Raw genomic sequence first — 9,466 nt, 5'->3', positions numbered from 1 at the left:
CCTCCTAGAGCAGTAAAATTGATCTACGATTTGAAAAGCAAAGAAAAATGCCTTCGAAGTGAGAAGAATATGTTGTTGAAGAAGATTGCAAATTTAGAGTGTTCCAACAACATGTTGAAGGAGAAGGTGATTGGTTTGAAGTTTATTTGGAGTGTTCCAACAACATGTTGGAGGAAAAGATGACTGATTTGGAGTGTTCTACTGTTAAAGTTGCTGGACCACCAACAAATTTAAGAAAAAAGTTGTTGAGTTATTTTCATTGGGTTGCTTTGTTGGATTCATTGTAGCATGTTTGCTAAAATGAACCTTGTTGTATGAAATTAACCTTCTAGTATGATAATAGCCTAACTTCCTTTTCATAGTTAGTTTGTCTTATGTGATGATTTTCCCCGATTTTTGGACCAACTTATTGGGTCTTATGTAGTTATTTTTGACAACTTTTGGTTCATTTTACTGTGTCCCATGTAATAGGGTTTGTCAAATTTTGCATCATTTGGTAATGCGATGTAATAAAATGATCAAGTTTGCAATTCAAAAGTGCCAATAGATGTCTTGTTTACCATGTTCTACTTTATTTAGTGCATGGGATTAAAACAATTTATGGATTAGGTTGCTGCATTGATGCAATCTTATTAAAAAGTGAATAAAATTGCAACTCAAAATTTAAAAAATGCAGCATCAAGATGATATTGAGTGTTGTTGCTTAATCTTCCAAAAGAACTCTTCATTGAAGACTAAATTAGTGGGATGAAAGAGCAAAATCCTACCAAGAGTAGAGACCATTTTGTATGAAGCAGATGCCAAGACCCATTCTCAGATTCCTGAGATATACATATAAAATATGAGATGTAAACATCCAAAGACTAACAATACTAGCACATTATTACATTAACTAAAAACTCAAAATATGGATAGAAAAATATACTAAATAATACCTTAAGATGACTAATTGTTAGGTAACTAGGAATTAATCTATAGGTCATAAAAGGAAATGTATATTGACATTAATTGAAAAGTTGAGACATGACGAAAAGACATAATCAAGATGTTCATTGCTTATCTATCATACAAATTACCAACTAATTTAAAATTGAATAACAAAAAAGTGCAACAAACAATTAAAAAAACGACAACAAAATGACCAAAAATACAGCAACAAATCGCTCCAAACACACATCAACATAACCACATAAATTTATTTTCACAAATACAACTAGCAGAAACTGCACTAACGCAACAGGAAATAATTCAAATGATATTTCAATTTCAAATTAGTGCAACAATTCTCAACAAAAATAGTTTAACCTTCAGGTGATTAAATCAACCACAAATACATACTTTATAGTTAGCAACAAAAGAAATTGTTTGAATTTACATCACATGATACTATTCAAAATAACCACCTAATGTCAAATATCATAAACTACAAAATGACTTCTAAATAAGATCATCTTCATAACACAAGTAGTTTGCTCTTCCTTGCCATTCGCTTCACTATTTTCTTCATTGCTTCAACTTGCAACTACTGATAGTGATTGCTTCGTTACCTTTTCAAGTAGTCTTCTTTGGTGAATAGGGTAGATCTGAAGGGGTAGAGATTCAATAGTAGATCTTCTTCATCCTCAATCTCAAGACCATAGGTAGTCGACATTGTGTTTGAGATTATTGGTTGCAACTTCTGCCTCATACTCTACATTGGTATTGTGCGTCGAGTTTTGTCCAGCTTGACTTCTGGACCTTTGATTGTTAGTCCCCTTATTTCTTCTGTGAACATTCACCACCTTCATGGTCCTTCAAATCAAAGAAAACTTGTTGTGAAAAAAACAACTTTGAACTAAAAGAAAAAACTAAAAAAAGTTACCTTAAAGCATCCACTTGCATTGTGATTGAAATCACTACACTTATTGTATCTCATTAGAGTTTTCTTTCTCGACTACTTTCATGCCCCTTTTCTCAAACCTGCGTCGTCAGGTTCTCTGTTTTTTTTCATCTTGTGTCTACAATAAGTTTGATAATTTCTGAATGTTCCGTTTCTTGAACAAGATCTACTTTCCGAAATTGGGACCCCTAATTGGCCGCCACTTGTGTTTATTGGTCAACAGATAAGTCTTTTTTGTACAAGTAATGGACTTCTTCTAATGAATCAATCTTTTGTGCATGAGTGCTTTGACAGCATCATGACATGGTATTCCACTCAAGTCCCATAACCTACAAGTGCATTTCTTCAACTCCAAATTCACTGTATGCCAGTCCTCCCACCTTTCAACTCATAACAATAATCTCTATATTGAACTCAATTGTACAAATGGTAGCCATTAATTTATAGTCATAGTACAATTTTTAACTGCTAGTGTCACGCTCCGAACTTGGTCCTAGACATAAAACGACACTCAGTGTCTAACTACATGTGATCGAGCGAACCAACTGGCTGGCTGAATCAACATGAGATATATACAAAATGCAGAAATATAACTTAACATATGCTGATTTACTAAAAAGTCTGACTGAAATAATCATAAATGTAGAATATTGAGATAACTCTGAAAGTAGAAAGAACATAGCCAAAATGCTTACATAATTATCTGGAAAACTCCAACTTACTATTACTCTAGTTTATGAAGCCTCTAATAAATAATGAAGTACTTACTATTACCGGGACAAGAGCCCCGGCATACCTGACTGTCTATAATAAGTAAATGACTGAAATATAGATAACGCCCCCAAGGAAACTGGGGCTCCCCAAGCAGCTGATACGAGAATCCTAGTGAGTAGATTCATTGTCCTGTAAAAATAGTTACCTGCACCGCGAGATGCTGGCTCGAGGAAAAAGGGACGTCAGTACATTTAACTTGTACTAGTATATAAGACCAACTGAAAGAATATATAACTGTGGGGTGCTCAGGAAAGGCCAGTCCAAATAAATAAACATGTAATATATACTGAAACATACTGATAGCTGAACTGAACAGAGAAGTAAAGTCATCATTACTTCTTGTTCTAAATATGAAATTACTTGTTTTAACTGAGTTAATAATCTGTGGCCTCGGGCCCAAAATAAGTGTACATGTCTCTGGCCTCGGGCCCAAATATAAGTGTTTCAACGTTCAACAAATTATAATAAAAGACTGAGAATCATACTATAATGCACAACACTAGAATACTGAACATTACTATCTTTGAGACATGTATTCATGAACTAATTATAGAGTTTAGAGTATTAATTGTTCATAAGCATACTGAATTTTCATGACTGAGACTCATGGGATATCAAACATGAGTCTATTTTGATTACTACTGAGTTCATGACATTCAGAATGGCAATCACGAATTGCAAAACTATATCATTTAAAGGATAGAAGTTCTGAAGCTTTCCTTGAAACTAAGGCTTAACTCTATTTCTGAGGCAATTCATAATAGTCGTAAAAGAACGTGGCGTGGGGAGAATCATTAATCGTGGCGTGGGGAGAATCATTAACATTCCCACACGTAGAGAGTTAGCCTTACATACCTCAATTCTAGCCTTTTAGCGTACTACAATGTTCGTAAGCCCTTTCGACTTTAATCTATAGCAATATATGTCAAAAGGAATCACTGTTATTAATAATACTCATATTTTGTTCATCTAAGCATTTTATCAAACACTTGGTGGGCATGAAGCTCCACAACTCTCATCAATGGGTGTTTCAACACCCAACAACCCATTTTCTTACTCTTAGATGATTCTATAATCTCTGATTGTTGTAATCAATATCATTCTTTATCACCTATAAGATAAACAACACCCTTAATCAATAATCAACAATCCACAACCAAAACCTATAATCGTTCATGCTATTCTATCAATCCCATCAACTCATATCTCATGAACTTATAGTTTATAATCATCAATACAAAGCTATAATTAGTTGAAGTAAAAATCTTACCTTTTTGGCGTCAAGTCACTTGAATTCGGATTCTAGGGATCTCTTGTCCAAAGCGAAGATTCGATCGATAATCTATGGAATAGATGAGGTTTCTAGTGTTAATCTTCATTAGATTGAGGTAATAATCATAGTAATTAATCAAGAACTTACTTTAGATATTTTGGGGAAACCTTAGGGTTGTTTTCTCTCAAAAAGTCATCCAAAACGAAGTGGGGAAAGGTTTTGACAAGTTAGAAGCTTATATAGTTCGAACCAGAAAAATAGGGTCATGCTATGGTCCTGCGTCGCCCACCTATCACGTGTCATTGCCCATGTGTTGGTTGTGCGTCACGAGACCATCGCACAAGGCACTAGATATCAGAGACATGTATTTTGTGCGCCACACGTGCGACGCGCGAGTGTCCCGACGGCCGACAACATTCAGTAATATAGGTATAACTCCTAGCATAGAGCTCTGTATTAGATCCCCCATATATTGTTGGAAATGTATTTCAAGGATCTACAACTTTTATAGGTTCTCTCAAATAACCAACGGATTTTCATGAAATTAGGCTGAAAGGCAGACCTAACGTAAACTTAGTCAATTCTATTGAATCTTATGCAACTCACTATTCCTCTAGATTTCAAATCAACTATTTCCACCCAAACTCATCCCGATAGGACTTCACATGTCTAATGTCACATTAATACTCATTTAACACATTCACGCCTAATCCGAATTTACGGAGTGTTACAATTGGACTGATATCATTTAGCTAATTCCCGCCCATCTCTCCATTTTTCACCAACATATTCATCACCTTCACCCTAATTTCCTCTAGCATCATAATGATTGGTTTTTTTCTAGCTTCAAGTATCCAGCTATTAAAGACTCAGTAAAATTATTGTCCACCATTAGATTCCTGCATTGAGTATTAAATATGCCTTACACTATTTAATTGGAGATCTGTAGCTGAATCTTCTTCCACCTTTCCTAATACCTTCAAAGTGTTTTTGAACTCTTCTTCATAGGTACTCTATGCACACCATCACATCAGTTTTATCTCGTCACCACTCCTCCACTTCTTACACCAGCTGAATTCTATATGCCTCATACACCAAATATGGTGTGCTCCTGGAAGAATATTGGCTAGAACATCCAACAGACCTTACATATCAAAAGGACATGAAAATCATCAAATAAGAATGAGTTGATGTTTTTTCTAGAGCCAATATACTATTGAGATAAAAACCAGTGAATATGGATAACAATAAAATAAGAAGAGCAAATATGGATACCAAAAACAACTGAATATATATTTTAAAAAAACAAGTGAATATTTATTTTAAAAAAACAAGTGAATATGGACAGCAAGACTGAAATGTACTATGCAAGAAATTTGGATTGGTTTCAAATTAATTTATTCACTTTCTTGCATTAGTGGTATAGGTTTCTAATTAGTTTCAGTTGAATTGTTCTGCTAATTTACAGACAGCAAGATTGAAATGTAATATTTTTTTTCTTTCTTCCTTTTAGTGGAATAACTTTTCTGTCGGAGAAACAAATAATTTCAAAAACTATGTTCAAGTTCATAGCCTCGAAAATGTTTCCAATTATATTATGTCGAAAAAAATCATACAAAAGTAAGTCCAATATAAAAGAAATGACAATAAGAAAAAAGGAATAGAAATGACAACAAGAAAAAATGAAAAAATACAGTAAAGCTACCTTTTGCATATCAAGGATAAGCATCACAGCTTCACCACTTTTCAGATCTAAAGAAAGTCTCAACAACTGAATAAACCAGGTCACGTTTGAGGTCTGTACCAGACAATAGTGGCAGGTCACGTCCGAGGTCTGTTCCAGAGTGGCGAGTCACGATTCGAGGTCTGTTCCGGAATGGCTAGTACATGGACGCCGCGGGTCCCCTATGGGTCATGACTATTGAAGCGAAAAATGCTTATAGTATGTGTGTATAGGTTCGAGACATTGTTCATGACATCACTTTTCATTGCATTGCATTGCGTCCCATTTATATTGTACTTCTTATCATTGCATTGCACATTACCTCATCAGAATCTTGTTGGTGATTCACTTGAGTTGTTGCCTGTTGTTGAGTGATTCCTTAGAAACTTGGCGGACTTGTGGATTAGCAGCTTTAACCTAGGCTATGACCGGAGAATATTGAGATTTACTGTGCCTATTGATTGTTGTTGACTGTCTTATCTGTTCTACTCTTCGATTTATATATTTCATATGTGTTAGCTAATCTTAGTTGGCCTATGATGCTTACCAGTACTAGTGTTGTACTGATACTACTCTTGCTGCACCATTTTTTTTTTTTTTTTTTTTTGAGTGCAGAGTCTGAGTCAGGTTCGTCATCGAGACCCCAATTCTAGCCCCGGGGCTTCCTACTTGAGATATGAGGGTGAGCCACCAGTCAGCCTACAACCCTGGATCTTGTCTTATTATTATCTATTATTCTATCCTTAGACAGTATTTCCATATATTCAGACAATTGCAATGCTTCCTAGACTTGTTTTTAGTTAAATGTTCCTGTACTTGTGACTTCAAGTCCTTGGGGAAAGATGTAACTGATTAAGAATTCCTCACTTTAAGTTTTATGTTTGGTTAAAGACTTAACTAATGTTGGTACTTATTATTTCTACCTGTTTCTTAAATTGATAAAATGTTGTTTAAGGGGATGGTTTGCCCATCAGGAGGGGTTAGTATGGGTGCCATCATGACCCGTGATTTGGGTCGTGACATTCTGTTTCCACAAAACCATTTCATTAGTTAGACAAAATTAGCTACCACGTCAACTTATTTGCTCGATAATTCTTGCATCATTTCCGAGCAAATAGGAGCAGCTGTTGACACCTAATTTTGTCCCTCCTTACTCTAAATTATTCTAATGAGCTGCTATTTTTACTTAAAAGTTATAACAATATTTATAGCATTTTAAATACTATTACAAGCATTATTACCTTATTTTCCTCTGTTATCTCACGTATCGTAGTTTTCATTGCATATTAGGTAAATATGATTTATCAATTTTAGATGTTATATATTATATTTTATTAGGCACATTCATATATTTTTATGGACTTCTATTCTATTTCTTTCGCATCGTTGCACAATAATATTATTATCACAATTTCATTAAGGTTTTATTTCACCATGTTATTTTATTTATTATCGTATCATCATTTATCTGGAGTACCTTTTTATATATATATATATATATATATATTCAAAACTAGCTAAAGCATTACACTTTATGTGAAAAGCGTACTTATTTTATGCTCATTTTATAATTGCACATATTAGTATAGTAATGTTTTTTTACTATGTTAGAATTGTAGATAAAAGGCAGCCCATTCTTTTGAGATTTTTTACTAGACGTATCGATGCTACCCATTTAAATTTTTTAAAATTTTACCATATTCTAGATCCCATCTAATCTGCCCAAAAATCACTCTTTTTATATAAATAGAAAATATTCCCCTCTCCATAAATTCTTGGAAGATTTCATACAAATATCACTAGCCAAAAATCACTCCAAATAGATCTTGTACTCCCAATAAACTCTCCCTAAATTTCCATAGTCAGGAAATAGCTTTACTTTTTACCTTTTCGGTATTTTTCTCTTAAAAATCTTTTCCTTTTTGGTATCCAAGATTTTTCCCAACGTCTCTTTTTGGCTTTTCTCATTATTTACATATCTCAATTTCATGGAACTTACTTGATCACTCATTATTTCTGTAATTATTGAGGATGTTAACTGATACAGTTCCAATAATTGTTTTCATCTGTCTATGCAGCGTGTAGTGTATGTAGATATTGATGTTCATCATGGAGACGGAGTTGAGGAGGCTTTTAACACCACAAATCGCGTTATGAGAGTGTCCTTTCATAAGTTTGGGGGGAACTTCTTTCCTGGTACAGGGGATATCAGAGACATTGGTACAGGTACCGGGAAGTCCTATGCCTTAAACGCACCACTAAAAGACGGGATTGATGATGAGAGTTTCCGTCGTCTACTCGGTCTCGTAATCCAAAAGTGATGGACGTCTATCAACCTGAAGTTGTTGTTCTTCACTGCGGTGTTGATTCACTAGATGGAGATAGGCTGTCTCTTTTAACTTGTCCGTCCATGGCCATGCAAATTGCCTCAGTTTTTTAATGTCCCATTGATGATACTGGGTGGTGGAAGTTATACAGTAAACAATGTTGCTCGGTGTTGGTGTTATGAGACTGCAGTTGCAGTTGGCGTAGAGCCTGAGGACCCGGAGTATACTCTCAACATCGAACCCTTACATATGAAGAATATGAACACTCCCCACTATCTAGAAGTACTCAGGTAATCTAAAAATCCCTTTAATATATGTTTGAAGAGGGTTTTTGAAATGTTATTTATCGTGTATTTTCCGTGGGTGCAGGAACAAGTTGATGGAAAATGTGTCGCACTTACCACATGTATCCAGTGTGCCTTTTCAACAAAACAACTGATCAAGTAAATATCCAAACCAACATCTGGGAGAGCGGAAACACCAAACAGAAAAAATATATGCTGCAGTTATTGTTGAATTTCTTTGTCTGAGATTGTCTTTTCCTCTGTAGTTCTTTGACCGCTACTGTGGAATACGCGTTCCTGTTTAATCCTAGTTGAAATGTTTAAAATGGAATGACACTGGTTTAGCCCGCTTGTAATAACTGTATAGTAAGATTTTTACTAGAATTTACATTTAGGGAGGTGATGATCAGTATAGTTTGTTCTCCAACATTGAGTTTGGTGTTCTTAGCGCCTAATGAAGTTCTTTTTTGCTCATCTCTTAGTAACTAGTCCTGTGTTAATTTTTCAAAGTGGTCTTATTCGAGTTTGAAGGGAAGCCTTGGAACAATAATAAAGTCGTCTTTGTGTGATCTATAGGTTACAAATTTGAGCTGTGAAATCAACCACTGATGCTTGCATAGTGCGACCCTTCCTGGACCTTGCTTGAATGCAAAATGTTTCGTGCTCTGGGCTGCCCTTTTGCTCTTGTTGTACATAAAAGGCAGCCATTCTTTTGAGATTTTGTACCAGAATTATCGATGCTACCCATTTAAAATTTTCAAAATTTTACCATATTCTAGATCCCATCAGCTCTGCCCAAAAATCACTCTTTTTATATAAAAAGAAAATATTTTCCTTTCCATAAATCCTTGGAAGATTTCATACAAATATCACTAGCCAAAAATCACTCCAAATAGATCTTGTACTCCCAACAAACTCTCCCCAAATTTCCACATTCAGGAAATAGCTTTACTTTTTACTTATATGGTATTTCTCTTTTAAAAATCTTTTCCTTTTCGGTATCCAAGGTTTTCCCCAACGTCTCTTTTTGTCTTTTCTTCATTATATGTATATATCTCAACTTCATGGAAATTAAAGGAGGAAGGGAGATTACGGGGCTGATTCTTTTGCCTTAGTTGAGAAGATCATTTTTATGCTTCTTTTCATTTTCATTTCTTACAAGGGGATGTTTTCTTCTCCACACCAAGAAACAACCGGTAGAGACCT

The 9,466-nt window shown here is 34.8% G+C and overlaps 1 long non-coding RNA gene across 1 annotated transcript; it reads left to right on the top strand.

Moving 5' to 3' along the window:
• Positions 1–7,697: 7,697 nt before the first annotated feature.
• On the top strand, positions 7,698–8,687 carry LOC132060727 (uncharacterized). The gene is made up of 2 exons (XR_009415994.1): positions 7,698–8,266; positions 8,346–8,687. It is a non-coding gene; the product is annotated as an uncharacterized LOC132060727 (long non-coding RNA).
• The last annotated feature ends 779 nt before the right edge of the window (positions 8,688–9,466 follow it).

This window comes from Lycium ferocissimum, chromosome 6 (genome assembly GCF_029784015.1).
Source record: "Lycium ferocissimum isolate CSIRO_LF1 chromosome 6, AGI_CSIRO_Lferr_CH_V1, whole genome shotgun sequence".
In the NCBI taxonomy this organism is placed as follows: domain Eukaryota; kingdom Viridiplantae; phylum Streptophyta; class Magnoliopsida; order Solanales; family Solanaceae; genus Lycium; species Lycium ferocissimum.
The sequence above is the reverse complement of the archived record's forward strand: the minus strand, read 5'-3'. Positions and strand labels throughout refer to the sequence as shown.